General features: G+C 38.4%; 1 protein-coding gene and 1 pseudogene across 1 annotated transcript in view; both read left to right on the plus strand.

The window, feature by feature from the left end:
• The window catches only part of NKAIN3 (sodium/potassium transporting ATPase interacting 3), a 681284-nt gene that overhangs the window by 71592 nt on the left and 587625 nt on the right, over positions 1-22067 (plus strand). The gene's annotated exons all lie outside the window — the stretch shown is intronic.
• LOC137751151 (prothymosin alpha-like) lies at positions 3286-4857 on the plus strand (annotated as a pseudogene).

The following is a 22067-nucleotide window of genomic DNA, read 5'->3' on the forward strand; positions in this document are numbered from 1 at the left end:
GAATATAAGTGCACTTATATTTGCACTTTAACCTGTATTAACACTGGGTAGCTCATAAATCACGGAGGACTTGAAAATGTGACTTGAAATGAATGGACATATCCTAATTTACCTGGCTGATGAAGGGCAGTGGAATCTGGCAAGGAAAATGGAACAAGACAAGATAAAGTATTGGGATCATAGTGGACGAATGTACTGTTTGATCCTTGATTTGACCAGCAAGAGGTAAATCTGAAACATGAGAAAGCTTTAGGAAAGAAGAGAACAGTGTGGCAAAATTATGTACTGCTGGGATCAGACAAAATATATCAAAGGATTATCATCGCACGTATTTTTGCCATTTGTCCATCAACAAGTAGGCTAACCTTCCCTGCCCAGCTTTTCCCCCCTTCTCTACCATATTTAACCTTTTGAATTTCATATTGCAGATTGAAAATGAGAAGGGGGCAGTAGAAAAAGAGAGACGGATAAGATCGGACTAGGGAAGAAATTTAGGGAATGGTAGATATAAGCCATGAGGCTTAAGGGATTTATGTGAAAAAAAATAAGGAAGAAAGCTAAGTATTGCCATGGACTGTGTACGCTATTCACTATACGTGAAAAATACAAAGAATACTTGAGTTACTTTGTAGTTGCTTATAGTTATTGGTCTGTGTTCTTTGCTCTGTGACTGGACCACATGACTTATGATGTCAGTTTAGTTATAGCGAGCATCAGGTTTATACTGTGATATTTACTATGAGAAAACAAATTGCATCTCTTAAGTGCATCGTGAGTTAAAAGGCTAATCAGTGTCACTCGTCAGCTTGTTCATACCTCTAATCTCTGAAGAGAATCCACATTCTCCATAACTTCCAAAGAGGTACCCACTGCTTTCCCAATCACTCTACCCTGGAAATGTCTCTAGATTGAGAAGGGGGAGGGTAGGAGGATAGGCAGAAATGTTCCTGAACCAGAGACAAGTCTAGAACAGCCTCTAGATAAAGCCCCATACTGTGACTCATCCCCATACTGTGACAGGGACTCAAGTAAATCACAGTAACTTCAGTCACCTCTTACATTACTATTATTTTGTAGGAAGTCCAGATAAGGTTCTTTGAGAGAAGAAAAATATTTTTCTTTATGGAATCCCCCGCAAGTCACCAGTAGTTTTCTCTGAGTTGATAATTACAACAACAACAACAAACTAGTGTTTATTGAGTGCTTACTATGTGCCAGGACTGTTCTAGGTGCTCTGCAGATTTTACATGTAAAACAATCTCCACGAGAAAGGTTCTGCTGTTATCATCACTGACCCTAGCTAGTGAATGGCATAGGCGGGTTTATCATCAGGCCATGTCCTGCAGGCCATGTATTACTGAATGATACATCTGAAAATATTCTCACAAAAACAGCTACAAACAAGTCATCCAGAAAAGATGGTTGTAATATTTTACTTGCAAGTTTTAAGAAAAGAAAATATTATTACTTCCCATGATAAGTATAGCCTAATATTTGTAATATTATTTCAAATGAAGCATCATTTTTTATATCTAATCCAGTGATTTTCAGCCAGGTTAGATTTCATCCTCTGAGGACATCTGGCAATGCCTGGAGACTTTGTTGGTTATCAAAATCAAGGCTTGCTACTGTCTTCTGGGATGCTGCTAAACATCCTACAAAGTGCTGGAAGGTTCCCCACAGCAAAGAATTATCCAGATCAAAATATCAATAGTGCTGAGGCTGAAAAAACATGATGTGCTCTAAAACTCTTCTTTTTGCATTATTCTTAAAATGAAATAAGAGGATTAATTTAAATAAGTATTTACCGATTTCTCTCTTTCTTCTACCTTCGGCATTTAAATTATCAGATGCTTCAAAACTCTATTTCCCAAATTAGATCCTGAATCTTGCCAATTATTCCTCTAAACCTTAGTTCAAGCCATCATCACTTCTGCTTCCATTCTTGTTCCTCCTACATTTCATTAGTAGCAGTGTAATTTTTCTAAAGCCTGTAAGAACATGGCCCTCCTCTGCTCCATAGCCTCCAGTGGCTTCCTTTTTGATTTAAAATCAAGTCCAGTCTGCACACTAGGACCTGCGGTGTGCCACAGGACTTGGAGGCTGTCTAAGCTAGGTGCTTGTTACCCGTGATGCTTCATTTTCCACTCTTTTCCAGGCACTGCTCTTTCCATTCCCACAAATATGCCAAGCTCATCCCCTCTCAGGGCTCTGCACTTACATTTCCTCTGACTAGCGTGTTCTTTTTCTTGAGTTTGATGTGGCTTTTCTTTTTTAAAATTTAAGACCCCGCTCAAATGAAACTTTCTCCAAGAGACCCTATCCCTGACCCATGATTGATTTTCCTCATAGTATTTATGACTTTCTGAAATGTTCTTCTGTTTTCATGTCTCAGTTGTCTATATTAATGACAAGAACCTGAGCCTCAGGAGGAAGGGACTTGGTCCTACATTGCTCTTGCATCCCTCATGTCTAGAACAGTGCCTGCCATGTATCAGATGATCAGTAAATATTTATCGAATAATGAGGGAATGATTGAAAGGATGAAAAAAATCTAAAGGCTAGGAATTTGCTTAATGCTGTGGATTCACCAAGGTAGACACAGTACGTATTCTCTAATCTTAGGATAAGGTTATTTTCTCCTCAGGGAAGTAAAGTGTAAAATGACACTCCAAGAGCAGGAATGGACTGGCTGCTCGGAAAAGCCATCTTTGCATCGTTCCTGTGTCTGGCTCCCCGCCCGCCTCAGTCACCGCCGGACTCCGGCAGCTTTGTCACCAGGGCCGTCGAACTCCTGCATTCTTCTTTTTTTAAAACATCTTTATTGGAGTATAATTGCTTTTCAATGGTGTGTTAGTTTCTGCTGTGTAACAAAGTGAATCAGTTATACGTATACATACGTCCCCCTATCTCTTCCTTCTTGCGTCTCCCTCCCACCCTCCCTATCCCACCCCTCTAGGTGGTCACAAAGCACTGAGCTGATCTCCCTATGCTATGCGGCTGCTTCCCACTAACTATCTATTTTACATTTGGTAGTGTATATATGTCCATGTCACTCTCTCACTTCGTCCCAGCTTACCCTTCCCACTCCCCGTGTCCTCAAGTCCATTCTGTAGTAGGTCTGTGTATTTATTCCTGTCTTGCCCCTAGGTTCTTCATGACCTTTTTTTTTTTTTAGATTCCACATATATGTGTTAGCATACGGTATTTGTTTTTCTCTTTCTGACTTACTTCACTCCCGCTTTCTTCTTAACCCGCTGCATCGGATCACCGGTGTGCCCCATCATGTCAGATGCGGCCGCGGACACCAGCTCCAAAATCACCACCAAGGACTTAAGAAAAGAAGGAAGTTGTGGAGGAGGCGGAGAATGGGGGAGAGGCACCTGCTCATGGAATTGCTAACGAGGAACATGGGGAGCGGGAGGCAGACAGTGAGGTAGATGAACAAGAGGAGGAGGAGGAAGGTGACGGTGAGGAGGAGGATGGAGATGAAGATGAGGTCGAGGCAGCTACATGCAGACGGGCAGCTGAAGATGAAGAGGACGACGATGTTGACGGAAGCGGAAGACCGAGGAGGAGGACTGGACAGCAAAAAAGGAGAAGTTAAACTTAAAGGGCCACCGTGACCTAGTCACCCTCCACTTCCCGTCTCAGGATCTAAACGTGGTCCCCTTCGAGTAGAGCCCCACCTGCCTGCCTGCCCATGCGGCAGCGCCACCCGCAGATGACACGCGCTCCCCGCCACCCAGCCAGAACCACAACGCGAACTTGCAACGGGAGGAAAAAAGAACCACAACTTACAAGGCCCCGCTTTTTTTCTTAAAGTACTTTAAAAAGGAAAATTTTTTTGTATTTTTTATTTGCATTTTATATTTTTGTACATATTGTTAGGGGGTCAGCCATTTCTAATGATCTCGGATGACCAAACCAGCCTTCGGAGCGTTCTCAGTCCTACATCTGACTTTACTTGTGGTGTGACCATGTTCATTATAATCTCAAAGGAGAAAAAAAAACTCTGTAAAGAAAGCAAAAACAACAACCAAAAAACAATTTTCTTCCGACCATTCCAGTAACTTTTTTTGTGTACGTACTTAGCTGTACTGTAAGTAGTCGGTTTGTATGAGATGGTTAAAAAGGCCAAAGATAGAACGTTTCTTTTTTTTCCTTTTTTTGTCTATGAAGTTGCTGTTTATTTATTTATTTATTTTGTCCTGTTTGATGTATGTGTGAAACAGTGTTGCCCAACAATAAACCGGAATTTTATTTTGCTGAGTTCTAACAACAACAAGAAAAGAGCAGGAATGTGTTACCTGGGTGGAGAATGAGAAGAGCTTTCCTTGTAAATGGACTATGAAACACTGAGGCTCAGAGCTAAGAGGGGGCCGAGCCTGTGAAGGAACTGGAAGAGGAGCGGGATGGCTGCTCTGGAGACAGGCACGGAGGAAGCAGAGTTGAGGCTGGAGGATCGGAAGGCAGATAACAAGGGCCATATAGATACTGTGAGTGTGGGCTTTATCATGCGGGACTGGAGGGCTCGAGAAGGGTTTTTAAATCAGTAGAAAGTAGTATTATATTATGCAGTAATCAGAGCACAGGACCTGAGTTTATCAAGGCTTCAACTAAACCGCATCTGCATAAACACCAGGATCAGAATTTGGGTACATAGGAGAGTTGGTGGTGAATGTTCCTGAGAATGTTTATAATCCAACACTCAGGACTCACCCCGGGTGAATGACAAAGTGGCTCAGTGCCAGTCAAATCCTGGTTCAAGTGACACCCTCTCCTGCAATATATTAAATATTTCACAAATTGCAGAAGACATGTGTTTTGACTAGTGAGATTATTTCAGTTGTGAACTCTTCCAGAATTTTCCATTTTAAATAAATTGATTTAATTTCCCTCTTCTATTCATATGCAGATCTGCTAAATTATGTTTCACAGAAAGTAAAGTGGTCAGATTTAATCAGACCATTCATTCATACCAGCCAGGGCTCTCAGTAATTACTTTTTATATGAGATAATTTTAATTTGCCTTACATTTACATAATGAAATTATTTTGTATCACTTCCCAAGGTCTCAGGAGGAATATGTTAAAATATCAACATTCGGTAGTCATTAAGTATTTCGTTTGTTTAACAATATTGATACACGTCCTAAGGTGCTGTTGCTCTAGGCACATGAAGCAGAAGGGTCATTGTGATTGTTTAGAAAACACAAAGCTAAACAGTAATTTGGATGTCTATGAAAAATAATTCAGATATTTCAGGGCCCAATGTGAATTTTGGGGGGAATGTGTAGTCAGGGATGACCACCTTCACAAAAATATTAACACATAATTTTATTCTTATTTTTAATTTGTGGACCAAAATTTAGGAAAAATTATTTGTGCGTGTTTTAGAAAGTGGTTTAAACTTGGTCCATGAGTTCCTGTAACTGTAATTTCTTTGTAATCAGAAACTGAATCTTACTTACCTTTGTAATCTCTGTATCTAGCACAGAGCTGGACACAGAGTAGATGCAAAATATTTTTTGTTGCATAAAAAATAGCGTGGGAAAAATTGTCTTTTTTTGTTTTCCCTGCAAATCATTTGGCTGTTAAATCTGACTACTGGGCAGTTTTTCAAATTGTCTGTGAAATCTCGTATTGAAAATTATGTCATCACTTCAGTTGGCAACATTTGGTACTTACAAAATCAAGCTTACTGTCATTTTTCCCCTTGCATAGGTATCCTTTTCAGTCATTTTTATCATACGGATACCTGTGGTTCCCCAAAGATTAGCTTCTGTAAAAACATGAATGATTTGTTTGTACATGAATAATATATATTCACATCTTCTTCCACCTATCAATTTTACTAAAATTTACCGAAATATGGACACTTTAAGGCATATCATTATTAATATTAAAATAATATTATGAAACTAAGAAGTTTGTTTTGCATTAATGAAGCTCTTATGCAAACTATTCTTCCATTGCCAAATGAATGCGGAAATATAAATATCATTCTCCAAGGATTCATGAACTTGAACATATGATAACGTCAGGATTTTAATAGCTTATAAAAAAACTTTTGCTGAGACTATATACTTGACAAATTTTAAACATTGAAATAAGATTTAGATTTTAGATTAAGCAGATGTGAAAAATAAATCAGTCATATTGAAAGAGAAGAAAATAAAGCGAAACTTTCCAAAATTCCAAACCCAACAAAATGCTTATGTATTTTCTTCATTTATTTCTCCAAATAACTGAATGAGAAATAACTTATTTGAAGCTGTATTTAAAGAGTTATATCATCGGGATATTAACAAGACAACAGGTATGATACCTATTTAAGATTTATTGGATTTATTATGCCATAATATATATGATAGTATATAATATAGTATATTATGTATTGTTCAGGATTGATGTTGAGTTTCATAAAGAGATTTACAAAAATAATGAATTGTGAAGTCTGATTTGTCTCAGCACGCAAAGTACATGCAAAAAATAATATAAAAATGCACATAGGTAGTGACATCTCAAAATTTTAGATGCTCTTTCTAATTTGGTAGCAAAATGTTAGATCCTTAAGAATATTCCTGTTGTATTTTTTTAAATTTCATTTATAAAGGGAAGAGGGGAACTAAAGTGGGGAACTATACCTCAAAGTTAGTAGTTTCTTTTTATAAATTATTTTTCCATGTCTATTTAGAAATCCTACTTTCACATGTATTTTTCTTTCTTATCCAAAGGATTTCATAACTTTTGCTTTTACTCTATGGTCAGTGTTTCCTCTTCCTCCTTCATTATGTTCAAATAAATTTTCTTCACATTGAAATTCCTTCTTCCTATGCGTATTTCTTTGTTCTCATTTTCACCCATTCTCCAATTCCAGGCATCATCTTAATTTTACCTTCTCGCTGTGATTCTTATTTCACAGCCTGGATTATATCCCTATTTCTATCACCAAGTTAGTGATTTCATTTAACTCCTTTCATAAGAACTATGGAAATGAACGATCCCTTTGTCCACTAATATCTTCAGCTAATATACCTTAAACAGTCAGAGTGTAAAGAACATCCAAATGGCCTCCCCATAACTTTCCAGGAAAGTATCATGATGCCAGGGCTCTCAGTGCCTTTCCTAGAGGTGGCAGCAATGATTCTCCTTGTCTGTTCCTAAAAGCAAAAGGTATATGGAACTGGGCAGATAACTATTGCTCCTAGGTGTTTATCCCTACAGGGGTTATAAAGGCAATTGCTCTTCTTAGATGGAACTGAATATCCATTTTATTCATAGAAAAAGCATTTGAAAAATAACATTAATTCTCTAAGATAATGCACTTCTATGTTGCTTTAAGTGATCCCCAACGGGCCTGAAAACTTAATTGAATTCCATGCAATTATGGAATTGTATCAGGAAACAACTTCATAAACAAGGTATTTTGCTCTTTGGAAGAGCAAAGACATTGAATAATTTTCTTCTGTTATGCATCCCTATGTCCATTCAAGGAATGCAGATATAGAAAGGCATTTCTAATTTACCTCTTAATAAAAATGTTTATTCACGAAATGTTAAGTCAAGGGATGGGTTACTTTTTCACCAACATTGAGCCCTTCCTGTATCCTAAAGTGAATAATGTGTGATTTGTCACGCGTATGGCAGAGGTTATCCAAATTAAGATGCTGTTTGAGAGTAAACTTGGAAAGGGTAGGGAAACCATTGCCTTGCTTTTCTCATTTTCTACCCCAACTGACAAAAGTTAGTTTCAGATAGAGGAAACTTCCATCTTTATCTTCTATTCTTCTGCCTTCTCACAGGACAGTTCAGTCTTACACTTACCGTTAAGAGTTGTGAGCGTCAAGCCGCCTCTGGGCCATGTTTCTCTGATGAGTGGGGTTAAGGCATGAAGGCAGTCATGTCATGGCATGTCATGACAATGTGGTTTTGTTTCCCTGTGGCCCCAACTGGCTTCAGGTTCCATGACTTTGTGTTTACACTCTCCAGGGAGAAAGCCCTCTTCCCCCAGCTGGGACCCTCTCAGAGGACAGGTCAGCCATGCCACAGCTTTTCCACCAGCATCCAAGTGGGTCAGTTCATTTCAGGCTTGTCTTAGAAGGTCTACGGGAGCCTTTTTCCTGGCTTTATCAAAGAGCCATATACTTTGCGGGTTTAGGGAATTTCTGTGGCCTGTTAGTAAAACTGAGAAGCTGGCTTCTCACTTGGCCACAGAGTTCTTTGCTAGTAAGTGACTGGACCATGTTAAGTCCAATATAGTCATATGGCAGATAAAGCTTATGTACTTCAGGTACAGACAGAGCTGGGTTGAATCCCAATTCAGAGACTACATAACTGAGAAACTGAGAAATTTATTTAAGTTCACTGAGTCCTGGGTTCTTAATTTTAAGTTAGGGTAACTTAACTGTAGCAGTTGTTTGAAAGTTATACGTAATAAAGTGTAAAGTGCTTAGAATAACACTTTATGAGCAATATATAGATTGAAGGTTTCATAAGAGCAGCTGATTAGGTGTGAATAAAAATTAGTCGTCTTCAATGGTCCACATCAAAAAATCTTTAAAGAGAACTCCAACCCCAAGATGTTGGGACTGAATAAAATAATAATATGTTAAATATGGGGAAAAAAATTAGTCTTCTAGTTTGGCTTGTTTGTGATCATTTACCATATTCATTAGGACTTGAATAGCCAGGGAAGAAGTCTGAAGAACAAGAATTTACTTGGAAAAAGAAAATAAAATTTCCAAATCATGAAATAAATCCTGGTTCCAAAGGAAATCTCCAACTATTAAAGATGGAGATAGTATAAAGGTTTAAAAAATTACAGCTTTTATATATCAAAGATAAAAAGATAAAAATTATTATTCTGAAAAGTCACTTTCAATGTTCCAAAGTAACTCATAGGAAAAAACTTTAGCATTCCATTTGGAAAAATTGTTGTAGCAAATAGACATCACATTTTTTTTCTAGAACTAAGCCAGTACAAAAACTCTACACAGTTCTTGGAAAATACGTAGGGAAAACTAATTAACATTTCAGAATTCTGTGCTAACAGGTTATAATTTTCTCTGTTAAATAATAGGGTGCATGAGTTAAATATACCAATGATGAACAGTGTAGCCTTTGGGAATATTTTTGAAAAGTGATTTTCATTTTTATAAAAAAGAGAAAATTTTCCCACTATCTACTTACCTAGGCAACAGAAACCTTAAGTAGAGCAATTTACTTTTTCTTCACAGAAAACATTTTCAGTTGAGTTCAGAAAGCAGCCCTCACTGGCTCAGGCTCACCTGGAATTCCAGGCATCCTCAGTATCCCAGCAGATGCAGCCTTGAGATAGCAATGCTTTGTGAGACCATGTGGACAGTGTATGGGACTGACCCATTAAGGCCTCTCTATAAACTCAAGATTCTGTGGGGTAAGGATGGAGATTACTAACCTTGCGGCCACCTGTCCTAGACAAGCCTCGTATGTAAGTTCCCTTACTTATTATAACTGCCTCCTACAAATCTGGAGTTTTCTGTCTCTTTCTTCTGTTTCTCCTTGCCCTCCGTATACAGTCGCCAGTTTTGAATTTCACCTGGGGAAGCTCCCAAGATTGCAAATCAACACATATTTTATTGTATTTAATCCTCACATACACATTAGGATTTTGGTTATATTGCTGCCCTATTGCGTAGACAAGAGACTTGGAGCTTAGAGAGGTGAGCTCATGTGCCCAGGGTGACAGGGCTGATGCAGCAGAGCCAGCATGCAGACCCAGATCAGTCTGCCTCTGGAGCCCCCATTCTTGGCCACGTGGATAGGTGCCGTCTCCCTCACTGAGGACCTTGGGTCACTGGGACACTGCCTTCCACGCCAACTGAATGACTGGTCTCAACTTCTTGACCAAAAGATTGCACAGTTGGTTTTCATGAGGATATTGAAATGAAAGTTTAGATCATTGATTTAATGTTTTAGTTTTTTATAATATAAACTTTACTGTGATATTTCCCTCTATAAGTGCTTATTTAGTTGCATCTCATAAATTTTGAAGTGTTGTGTTTCCATTTTCAATAAAAAATATTTTGTAATTTGCTTTTCTGAATGTACATCCAATTGTTCAAAGAGCCTGTTTTGAAAATTCTTTGCTTTCTTCATGAGATTGTTTTGGTGTCATAGAAAATTGGCAAGCTGTATAGGTGTGGGTGTATTTCTGAGAACTCTATTATGTTTCATTGATCTATTCTTTATCTTTATTCTGGTACCACACTTTATTTTATATTTATAGTCGGCTTGAAATCTGAGAGTGTAGGTCCTCCACCATTTTTGTTTCTAAAGAAAAATTTATTTAGAATATTCTAGGTTATTTGCATTTCTTTATAAATTTTAAACACAGTTTGGGTTATTTCTTTCTTAAATATTTGATAGAATTCACTGACAAAAATATCTGAGCCTGGGGTTATCATTGTGAGTATGGTTTGATCATGATTTCAATTTATCATCTGTGTAAATATATTCATATTATTATTTTTATTTCATTTTGTCATTTGAAAATGACACCATTTTATGACTCCAGCATTACCCTGATACCAAAGCCAGATAAGGACACTGCAAGAAATCTACAAGCCAGCATCCCTGATGAATAGAAAGGAAAAATTTCTCAACAAGATATTAACAGATAAAATTTAAAGCCCTTTGAAAGGACCATACACCACAGTCAAGTGGGATTTATCCATGGGATGCAAGGATGGTCCATCATACACAAATCAATCAATGTGATACACCACAGTAATAGGATGAAAGATAAAAATCATGATCATCTCAATAGATGCAAAAAAGCGTTTGACAAAATTAAACATACTTTCATGATAAAAACTCTCAACAAATGCTGTATAAAAGGAATGTAACTCAATATAATAAAGGCCAATTATGACAAGCCCACAGCTAACATCATACTAAACAGTGAAAGGTTGAAAGTTTTTCCCCTAAGATCGGGAGTGAGACAAGGGTACCCACTCTCACCTCTCCTATACAATATATTATTGAAAGCAATACTAGATACTGAACACAATTACTGGAGCAGTTAGGCAAAAAAAAGCCAATAAAATGCATCCGGATTGGAAAGATAGAAGTAAAATTGTCTTTTTGCATATGATATGATTTTATATATAGGGAAAATTCCAAAAACTCCACAAAATAAACTGTTAGAACTAGTAAACAAATTCAGTAAAGTTGCAAGATATAATAATACCTGCATACAGAAATCAATGTGTTTCTATACGCTAACAACAAAAGATCTGAAAAAGAAATTTAAAAATCCCATTTACAATAGCATCATAAACAATAAAATACTATTATGTCAATTATATCTCAATAAAATTGGGAGAAAAAGCAATAAAATACTTAGGAATAAATTTAACCAAGGAGGTGAAAGGTCTCTACATTAAAACTATAAGACTTTGATGAAAGAAACTGAAGAAGACACAAATATATGAAACGATCATGTGCAAAGATTGGAAGAATTTAAATTGTGAAAATGTCCATACTGCACAAAGCTATCTATAGACTCAATGCAACCCCTACCAAAATTATAACAGCATTTTTCACAGAAATAGAAAAGCTACCTTAAAATTTGTATGGAACCACAGATGACTCCAAATAGCCAAAGCAATTCTGAGAAAGAAGAACAAAGCTGGAGATATCACACCTCTTTATACCAAATTATATTACAAAGCTATAGTAATCACAGCAGTATGTTAGTGGCATGAAAACAGACATATAGTCCAATGGAACAGAACTGAAAGTCTAAAAATAAACCTTCACATATACCATGAATTAATACATGACAAGGGAGCCAAGAATACTCAGTGGGGAAAGGCAAGTCTCTTCAATAAATGGTGTTGGGAAAACTAGATAATCATATGTAAAAGAATGAAATTCAATCCCTATCTTAGACCAGTTACAAAAATTAATTCAAAATAAATTAAAGACTTAAACATAAGACCTGAAACCATAAAATTCCCAGAAGAAAACATAAGGAAAAAGCTCCTCGACATAGGTTTGGCTACAATTTTTTGGATATGACACCAGTAGCACAAGCAACCAAAGCAAAAATCAACTTCTCCTTCCAAAAGAATTGACCAGGCTACCAGTCATAGAACATACTTGGGGAAAGCAGAAGTTAGGAAGGAAAACACTGGGGTTCAGAATGAGAGGTTCCACATTTCCCTGCTCAGTATATTTTCTGGACCCTGCTTTCCCATTGGGAAATGGAAGTAATTACAGCCATTTATTAGCTTGTCTAGAGGCCTGTTTAAATTTAAAGTACTTCTTTTCATTTGTGTACTTTAAAAAATCATAGATTTCAACTAAAGCCAGTGAGAACAATTTTGTGTGTCCAATAAAAAGGAAGAATACTTAAAATGCACTCAAAATATCTAGTCTCTGGAAGTATTTTAAAAATAATTGTATAGTTTATATTCCTAGTGGTTGGAGGAGTGTCCTCAGAGTGCTATTTAAACATTTAATAACACAGCCAAGAAAATAATTTGAGATACAGTCAGCCCTCTGAACCCACAGTTTCCTCATCTGTGAATTCAACCAACTGAGGATCGAAAATATTCAGAAAAAAATTTTTTCAGAAAGTTCCCAAAAGCAAAACTCGAATTTGCCACGCACCAGCAACTATTTAAATAGCACTTACATTGTATTAGGTATTATAAGTAATCTAGAGATGATTTAAAATATATGGAAGGATGTGTGTAGGTTATATGCAGATACTATGTCATTTTATATAAGGGACTTGAGCATCCCCTGACTTTGGGCCTGGAACCAATCTTCAAGGGACAACTGTATTATCATAGGAATCAAACTTTGAAGCCCAATGCATGCCAAGGTCTAAAGGCAGAAAGTAATCCATTTATAATTGAATATCCCACTTAACTGTTTGCTCAGTGGACTCTACCTGTGCATGGAGGAAAGGTTGACAGAGGGTTTGAATAATCTCAGGGTCATAACAGTAAGAGAACATATGCAGGCGTAAATGTTATCAAGTAGCAAATTTAAAGTGACTAATTAACAAATACTTCCATTTGGGTGCTGTTAAGAAACTCCTTTACTGGCAAATGTTTTGGAATCAAAGGTTTTCTTGGAAGAAAAGAAATATATTTTTTAAGTTAAATTAAAAGCTCGAGGAGTTAAGGGAATAGAGAACGATGTCAACTGACCTGCTTCCAAAGCAAATAGATTGTTTTCTGCATAATATATGCAGAAATATATTGAGATTAATATAAATCTAAAACATCGGTTTGTATCCACCACAGAAGACCTGCATCGTGGGGAATTATGTCATCCTGATACTGCAATTTTCCTGATTATTCTTGTCATTCTGATGCCATTCTATGAGGGTGAATCGTATGAGAATGCTAATATTCAATAATAGATATACAGTTGTAAATACAAATAAAATGATATAAATACCATGTCTCATTTTCAATATTGAATACAGATGGCTTAAACAATAAGTATAGTCCTGAAAAATAATGTGGATCTTTAATTTTTATAACCTAGATGTATTTTATATATCATAAAAAGCTATATAAAATATAGTATAAACCTTAAGTAAAGCTGTTATACTTTCAGATATTAATAATTCTTTCTGAGTTAATCATTGGGAATTTGGATTTAATACTTTTTTCATAAAAAGCAAGTATATTTAAATTTCATTAAAATAACCTTCTGAGTTAAAAAAAAAATTTTCCACTTGAGTAAAAGAGTAATTAAAAAGGCCTAAGAACACTTTAACCAGGCTTGCCATTTTGCATCATTTTGTAACATTTTCTTATAAAAAAATCATTTAGTTACTTTAGAATCCATGTTGGTGCTTATTTTTCAAGAAAGCAGCCGTGATTGTTTACAGAGCAGATGTGGATTATAAGTAAGTAGAGCAAGAACATTTTGGAATAATTCCCACTGAAGGTACATGAAAATGATATTTAAGCAACTCCTGATATTTCCCAAGAGATTTAGCTTAAAAGTTTAAAGTTAATCAAGTAACTCTGCAGCTCTAAAGCTGTTAAAACGTAGACGTTTTTACTATGCACAGTTTGCAGATATTTCCCTCTGTTTCTTCCAGCTTTAACACGTCTTAGCTATGCTTCATGTGGCTGTTACCAGGATCAGCAATGTTTGGACAGCCGAATCCCAGGAAGGGGTTCCAAGCTGTGTCTCATATGGATTATAATTTTGACTCATTTCTTAGTTACATTCTCAGCCATGTTGGCACGGTTTTTTTTAACCTCTGGTCTACTTATATCACTTTAAATTAAACCAATTACAGAGAAAAAGATGAAGTGAATCTGCATGTGAATTGTTCACATCATTTGACATTCTCTGCCAAATAGTGACATTCAGGATGAAGTTCAGAGTTTTGACTACAAGCACCAACACAGTTCTAGAAAGTAATCACCAAAACAGGTATAATCATCAGATGTCAAAGAAGGACCTCTTTATGTAATCACCAAAGGAACAGTACTGGATCATCTTGGCCTTCACCAAGAATCAGAGGACCGAATGCCTTGAGTGTAGCTGCTTCCAATTCTCAAAGGATAATCAGTAAATTCCACGTTCATAAAAAGGTCGTTTCATCAAATGCTAGCAAAGCTGAAGCTGAGTAAAAGAAGTGAAAATGAAAATCAAGGCTGAAATAAATTTCTAAGAAACAACACAGTGAGGAGAAAAACTGTACAAAAAGTGAGAAATACCAAAGTAGGTCATGCTAAGTAACATCAGTCTAAGGACTTTGCTACATAGGATGCATTAGTACAGACAACTGGAAATCTGCAGTAATCCATGTGTTGATTGGTGCCCTGGGTGGGGAACTCCTTCTGGGCAATGTCTGCATTGCCTCAAATTATTTGTGAAATTCTCGGTGCATGTGGGTGTAGTGATGTGATTAAGAGAACAGAGTCTAACATTTTTTAAGAATGCTTTGAAAACTCTCCTTCTCTGCATTCTGCTTCTTCCAGTCTCTTTGCTGTTAGCTCATCAAGTTGGATAATGAGTGATCCGCATTGCCTTTTTCTGTGGAAGCTGGGAGAAGAGGGTGCCTGCTGTCATTGGAAATGGCACTGTTATCTTGCCTAAACTGTCTAAACTCAAGAGTGGGAAAAGTGTCCGGGCTACTGGGCACCCTGACAGGGCAGTACTGCCGTTTCCCTTACGTTAAATGTCACATGTATGTAGCCTGTTTATATTTCTCAAGTAGTTTCTACTTCTCAAAGTAGTTTCTGGGAAGCAGCTTGCGCTAAAGTGAGTGCTTTTCATTTTGTTCTACAGGCCCTAGAGTTCTGGGCTTGAACCACACCAGCTAGATTTGTCTGTTCTATTTATTAGGGATCTAGATAGTATTATGAGAAATGAAATTGGGAAACATTTTGATAAAAAGAGCATGGATAATATTTTGATAAACAGGGATGTTCTGGCTAAAAAACATTTTAGAGCGACTAATGTAATTAAAAGCTAGAGTGAACTGGATTAGAATCATGGCTCTACCACTTTCTGCTGGACTGTACGTGAGCAACCTAATCTAACTCAGCTTCAAATCAGTCATCTAAAAATTGGGATAATGATATTTCATGAGCTTGTTATGAGAACAAAAGAGGATAATGAGCTTAAAACTTACTCCAATGCCTGACACATAGTCTGCACCCGGTGGCAATAGTTACTGTCACTAGTCTTTTATAAATAGGAAAATCCAGAAAGGGCTGGAATGGTTCTCAGTTTTCTAGAGTTAATCACAACCCTTGTATGTGGCTTTAGCACAGAGCAGAGACTAATCTCCCTGGCCACGAAACCAGGTCCCCTGGGTAGAGGCCTAGAGAAAATCATTTCAACAAAGCTGTCGATAAACGTTAATTGATGCATTTTCTTTTGTGCATTATAAATATTTTGAACTCTCTATGGTCACTGCAATAGCCATTTCTGGGTAATTTATATATATTTATTTCCCAAACCATATAGAAACCTTTTAAGACAGACATTAGTAATTATATTTCAAACTTTAAGACACAAAAGACCAAAATGATTAGGGAACATTTCCAAAATCAGAAGTCAGAAGTCAGCAGAGCTCAGATTAGAACCCAGATCTGTCTGACTCTAAAACGCTGCTCTTTTTATTCTCCCCTGACATTGGGTTCTCAGCAAATCCTAAACACCATACTTGGATGGGAGCTCCAGTATTTGCGACAGTCACACTCATGACTATTTCCTGCAGTTTCTGTGATGCTCTGTCCCCCAGCGCTGCCTCCCTGAGATCAGTCCAGGGAGGCTGCATCAGTGACCACAGATCGCTACAGCATTTGCTCTGGCCCAGCTTTGGGATTAGGGAGAAGGAAAGTGTATTAGTTCCCCAGTGCTGCCATAACAAGTACTTCAAACTGGTTCACTTAAAACAAGGGAAATTGTCTCACAGTTCTGGAGGCTAGAAACCTGACATCAAATTGTTAGCAGGTCCATACTTTTTCTGAAACCTACAGGGGAATCCTTCCTTGCCGCTTCCTAGCATCTAGTGGTTTGCTGTCAGCTTTGGCATTCCTTGGCTTGCAGCTGCATCCCTCTAATCTCTGCTTTCATCATCACAAGGCATTCTCCCTGTGTGTCTCTGTCTTCACATGGCCATCTTCTTATAAGAACATCAGTCATATGGGATTAGGGGCCCACCCTGCTTCCGCATGACTTCATCTTAACTTACCTAATTACATCTGCAATCATCCTATTTCCAAATAAGGTCACATGCTGAAGCACAGAGAGTTAGGATGTCAACATATCATTTTTTGTGGGACACCATTCAACTCATAACAGAGAGAAACTTGCTTCTCTTATTTTTCTCTTCCATACTTCCTAAAACTCAGTTTAATCGATAGTCATGGCCCTTGTTTAGAACTTGATAAGAAATACTGTCTTCATAGAATACAACAGAATTCCAGAGTCAGGAAAATATAATGTTTATATTTCAGCCATCTTTACTGAATATGTCTGTTGGCTTCTTCCTGAGAATCATTGCATATCTTGGTAAAAGGATGGGAAATTAATACAAAATTAAGTGTGCCTGATATACGTGTGCATAGTGGAAATTAAGCCATATCCCTTCCATGTCCCTCCTCTGTCAGTGGCATGGAGGGGTGGTTTCTTTACAGTTAGATCGTTGCCACATTCATTTTCTCCAGGAAAAGCATCTCAGCCTTTAGTAGAGAAACAGTCAGTCACTGAGGTCATGTGAACATGTGAGGGGGGGCGGTCAGAACTTGCATTAAAATCTCATTTTATGATGGAACATTCAGGAGAGAACCCATGGCTCAGAGGGTATGCAGAGGACCAGAGAAGGGCAGGCGGAATGAACGAGTGGCCACAGGTGTCACAGCTCAGCGCGCGTCTGTAGATGCGACAGTTGTGAAATGGAACAGGCAGAGATCCCCCTCAGCTGCAGCTGCCATGAGGGCAGTTGACTGTGGTGGCTCTGGGACTTAGATCCCAAACAGAAAACTGTTTTTCTTGCTAAAAAGAGCTTGAAGTGGTTGTGAATTCCACACCATCTAGAAAATTAGTGGGAGCAGAAAAATACCATCCAGAAAAAAATTTGTAGATCTCAAAGAGCTCTCTGATTATAAAGATGATGACAGAACCAAGCAAACACAGGAGGCCGTTCATAGGATGATAAATTAAGACAACAATAACAAAAATCAATGGTAAGGATTTTCCTTGATGTCCTCTCTGAGTACTTGCAGATGAAAAGGCTAAGAATGAAATCTGCAGATTGTAGGAAAGACCCTAATGGGGCTTAGAGAAGAAAAGGAACTTTCTGCTCAAAGCAATGCTGCATACTGTTAGTCCAACTAACGACTTATTGACGACCAACTTTTTGCCTCCACATGTCCCACATTAAAATATTTTTACAAATAAATATTATCTGAACCCCCTTCCTGAGAATGCAGGGGTCCTGTGCGCTGTGTGTCCCAGGAATGTGGCCAGATTCAGTGGGAAGTGGGGGCATGTCGAGGGGGTCAGTGGTCCGTGAGCTGCAATATGTGGAACCCGGGGTTGGGGGTCACCCAGGAGTAGGTTCATGGGGAAGGATTTCAAATGAAAATCAGGCAGACCATCCAACCAATTTGTCAGAGAGAGTTAGACAGAGAGGGAAGATCCAGGTTTGAGTAAACTCTTAGGAAAATGGATGAGAACAAGCCTATTCTGAGCAGAGGAAGTTCACAGAGCCTGAGGGAATGTCCCCAACCTGAGAAAGGAGCTTATTATAGAGGAATCTTGGGCATCAAGCAGGGGGGCAGGAGAAGACATGGAGTAAACCTGGATCCAGAGCTTATTTCTTTGAGCATGAACCATGTCACCTGGACAGTCCTGATTCTTTCCTCTTTGGCTTCTCTGACCCACGATTACCCCTTCGAGCATTGTATCACGAGATGAAATAGAGGAAACAGAGCCAGCTGCACTTCTTCTTGAGGGCAGTGACTAACTTAGTGCCTTCTATTCAACTGTGAACCACCAGGGCTTATACCAGTAAAATCTCATAGCATTACAAATATCATGTATAAGTGAAGATAAAAAGGGCTTAGGAAATGTGTGGCCAGTTATCACAAAAGTAGCCTATGTGGATTTTTTTTCAACATTAAAACTCTGATTACAATAATTTAAATAGCTTTCTGTTTCTACAACACTGAATTTTGAAATGCTTCAAGTTTTCTGGGCTTCTTTTTGTGAATTGTTGCAATATTTTCCTGAGGCAGATGAAGAGCAAATACCTTCATTACAGGTGCTCAGATTATCTATTGTAATGAGTTATACTGAAAAACATCCAGTACATTTCTTGATTTCATTCACTCACATATCCTGCTCTGATGTCAAGATGGTCATTAAGTTGATGCCCAACTCCTATGAAACAGTGACTGTGTTTTCCTCAGCCTTTCAGAACATCTGCCACTGCTACCCAAACAAATCCTGGTGTAATTAGGCAGTTCTAATGTAAATGTTTAATAGAGGCATGGGATTCTCCTCTGATTACTTTGCTGCTACAGAGAAATAAGACCTAATTTAACATTAAGCCTGTAATTAGAAAATAGAACTCTTTTGCTAGGGTAAACTAAATCCCTTGCATTTTGACAATAACTTGCATTTGAAATTTGAATTTGAACAACCTAGATAATCATAGCCCTAATTTGAACACACTAACCTGGTCAATCTCATTTAAGTTGCTTTCAAAGGGTAAATTCAAATCACTATTTCCATGAGTGGATTTAACTTACAGCTATTATTTTGTGTGCTTTATTTTTTTTTTTTTAATTTTTAGTGACATAGGAGTCTTCTACTCCTTCCGTCACCCTTTTTTTCTTTTTTTTTTTCAGTGCTTGCAGATTGTATTAGAACATTTATGGCTTTTGTAGTTTAGTGTTAAAACAGCACAGGTGTAAATCGTACAAATAGTCTTAATACACATCTTTGTTTGGTTCCCTCTATCAAGAACAAGAGACACCCAGTAGCTCCATGTTTTATGTTTCAGCAGGGGGAGGAGTTTGGGCCAGTCTGAATTCTCAGTGTCTCAGGACAATTAGCCCTGTCTGTTGTTGAGCAGGGCACCTGATTGTCCTTTTATTTAGTGTCACAGATTAGGATCTGAACAGAGGTTGCCATTTTGTTGTATCGTTATTGGTAATGATGAGATCTTGGGTGTGACCATGAGAGTGTCTGAGAAGAGTAGACACATAAAGTCATTGTGGAAAGGAGATCAAGCAATTGAGAGGCCAGAGTGTGGGAAGGATTAGTACATGTATCCCAAAATTGCCAAGAATTAAAACAGGAGAAAGTCCATGATGGGAGCTAGGGTCTAGAATCAATAGAAATGAGTGGAAATAAGAAAGCAAACTGGGACTTCTCTGGTGGTGCAGTGGATAAGACTCAGCACTCCCAATGCAGGGGACCTGGGTTCATTCCCTGGTTGGGGAACTAGATCCCACATGCATGCCGCAACTAAGGAGGTGGCGAGCCGCAACTAAGGAGCCCGCCTGTTGCAACTAAGACCTGGTACAACCAAATAAATAAATAAATAAAAGAAAACAAACCAAAAAAGTTATAAAAATAATTATCTGATTTATGAAATTCAAAGCTTGAGGGGTCTTTAGAAGGAAGGGAAGGAGAATAGTTTGAAAATAACAAGTAAGAAGAGCAATTCAACCTCCTGCCCCACCCTCTAGCACAACATACAAGGTAGAAGGAAATACAGCCACCATTTGAGAGGGTTGAGAGGAGGTAAGGTCCTCAGGAGAGAGTCAGGTTTTGTTATATCAAGAAAATGAAAGGAGGGACTCCCCTGGTGGCGCCGTGGTTAAGAATCCACCTGCCAATGCAGGGGACACGGGTTCGATCCCTGGTCCAGGAGGATCCCACATGCCGAGGAGCAACTAAGCCCATGCGCCACAACTACTGAGCCTGAGCTCTAGAGCCCGCAAGCCACAACTACTGAAGCCCTCGCACCTAGAGCCTGTGCTCAGCAACAAGAGAAGCAACTGCAATGGGAAGCCCACGCACCGCAATGAAGAGTAGCCCCCGCTCGCCGCAACTAGAGAAAGCCCTCGCGCAGCAACAAAGACCCAACGAAGCCAAATCAAATAAATTTAATAAATTCCTTAAAAAAAAAAAAAAACATGAAAGGAGCATTTAGAGAAGAGGCTAAGAATGCAGGGAGATGTGCTGATGATCGAAGGTGAGGTCCAGAGGGCACAGGAAGTTTTTCAGAAGTTAGAGGTGGAAAAAAGGGGAGAGAAAAGAAGCCATCAGAGACTGGAGGGTGACTGATGTCCTCGGTCTGGAACTTCTTATGGTGACTGAAGACAGAAGAATCAAGCAGAACAAAGTTAGTTTCTGTTGTTTCAAAGTAGGTGGTGTTGGAAGGGCTGAGTGTGGGCAATGGAGAGGAGTGGTCCTGGGGCTCTCTCTTCACCCCTGATAAGAGTGTAAAAGCTCTAGAGGTATCATGCTGTTAGTCCCAGCGTGCCACTCGATTCCAGCCTGGGGAGAAGGAAATGCTCTTGGAGCATGTGTGCTTTGGTTGCACCCTCCTTGATGAAACTGAGACTTTTGAAGACACCTACCACCAAACAAGTAGGCCCAGTTTTTACTTCTGATCACAAAGGTATAAGTAGGCATGATCCAGTGCCCTGGTCCACTCCAGATACTGTGACACTATTCAATACTGTCTTAATTCTCCAGAATATGGGGAATTCCTTAAATTCTTCGATGGTCTCTACCTCAAATTCATTAATTGAGGTGTAAGGGACCTAAGAAATACGCAAGTTCAACCCTTTTCATTCTACAGATGAGAAAACTGAGACTGAAAAGGATTAAGTATCTTGCATAATGTCTTGCTAATAGTTAATGGACAAGTCAGAATTATAACTCAGATATCTTATCAGTCCTCTGTTGGCTTCTAAATTTTTTTTTTTAGGTTTGAAGAGTCCTCTGTTGGCTTCTAAATTATTATGGCTTTAATCACTTTAAAAAATAGTTTTAGACCAGAAAATATGCAGATTATTTATCTCATGAACTAAAACTTTTAAAGTGATAGTGTTTTGAGACTAGAATATAGAATTTACCCATATTTCAAGCATTTTTTCACAAAATACTTAATACTTAACAGTATTACATGAACAGTATTAACATGTGGTTAAGGTGTTATTTGGGGGGACTTAAAGGCTGAATAAGGAGTGTAAAATAGGGTTACTGTAGGAACTGTACTTGAAGAAAGTCTTCTGAATTCTCTCTTTCAGTCTCCCTAGCAGTGAGATGCACATTAGAGAATCAGCACTCCTGCACTAGAGATTGCATCTCTTCAGACCAGCGGTCCCCAAACTTTTTGGCACCAGGGACCAGTTTCATGGAAGACAATTTTTCCACGGATGGGGAGCGGGGTGGGGGATGGCTCAGGCAGTAATGTGAGCGATGGGGAACGGCAGGTGAAGCTTGTCTCGAAGCTTGTCTCGCTCGCCCGCCGCTCACCTCCTGCTGTGAGGCCCTGTTCCT

The sequence above is a fragment of the Eschrichtius robustus genome, chromosome 17 (assembly GCF_028021215.1).
Source record: "Eschrichtius robustus isolate mEscRob2 chromosome 17, mEscRob2.pri, whole genome shotgun sequence".
NCBI lineage: Eukaryota > Metazoa > Chordata > Mammalia > Artiodactyla > Eschrichtiidae > Eschrichtius > Eschrichtius robustus.